We start from the raw sequence: 1156 nt of genomic DNA, 5'->3' as shown, positions 1-1156 counted from the left end.
CTAAAAAAAAAAAAAGACACTAAAGCACTTAAAACCGATGCCCGCGACCCCCTGCCCCGGGGCGAGGGGCACCCAAAGGTGGAGGTGGCAGTAGCTGGAGGGTGCTGGAGGGGCCCAGGCGTCCGAGGGGGCGGCCGACAGAAGCAGAGGGGAAGGCACCACGTTTTGCTAGGAGTTTCATCAATAAATCGATTTATTTAAAAGAATATGTTACAATTAATTACACTAAGTGACTTTACCGAACGATCGGAGCGGTTAGCGCTGGAGGACGGGGGCGGGGGGGACGAAACACTGTTAGCAGGTCGGGGATGGGGGGGGCTTTTTTATGTGGGTTTTTCTTTATTTTTTTTTTTAATTTTCTCCCCCCCCGACTCCATCACATTTCTGAATTGCAAACAGCGAAAACACAGCTAGAGTCCTCTGAAATAAATTAAACGGGACACGGAAATGGGGGCGGCGGGGGGGGAATATCTCGCAGGCTCAAAATAACCCCCCCAAAATAAAAAATAGGGTTAATTTTCTTTTTTCCCCTCCCCGCTCGGCAGCAGGCAGGTCAGCACCGTCCCCCCCGGGTGGGTTATTGCTGATTTCCTTGGAGGAGGCGGCTGCCGGCGGTGCCGGGAAACGCGGCTACGCCTGGAAATCCCAGGCCGGCTCCCCCAAAACGGCGCCGGGGGGGGGGGAAGGACGGGGCATCGCCTCCCTCTCCCCCCTCGCCGGCCCCGGCCGTGCCGAGCGCCCCGCGAGCGGCGGGACACCCCGCTCCGCCTGTTCGTCCGCCTGTTCCCCGCTCCGGGGCAAGCGGCAGCGTTAACGAGCCTCGAACGCTTTAAACCTTTAAAAAATATATATATATATGTATATATATAGCTGCATTAAACCGCAAGTTACCGCCGGGATCTAGAAACCCGGAGCGTTTCCGGACCCGGCCGCGAGGGATCCAACACCCTGAACTGGGGGGAGGAAGGAAAAAAACAGCACCCGGCRCGGGGGGCACCCRGCACCCTGCCGGGGCCGAGGGCGCTCGCCGCCYTCCCGACTCCCGGCACCTTTCGGGTCCAGCCCGGAGTCTCCCCCCGCTCCACCCCGGGGCCCGTAGGACTCGCATCCCGCGTCGCCCCCCCCACCGGATCCGATACCGCCCCGCGCTCGCTCC

Source organism: Rhea americana, unplaced genomic scaffold, assembly GCF_003343005.1.
Source record: "Rhea americana isolate MKP2758 unplaced genomic scaffold, rheAme1 scaffold_471, whole genome shotgun sequence".
Classification (NCBI taxonomy): Eukaryota; Metazoa; Chordata; class Aves; order Rheiformes; family Rheidae; genus Rhea; species Rhea americana.
This window is presented reverse-complemented; position numbering follows the sequence as displayed.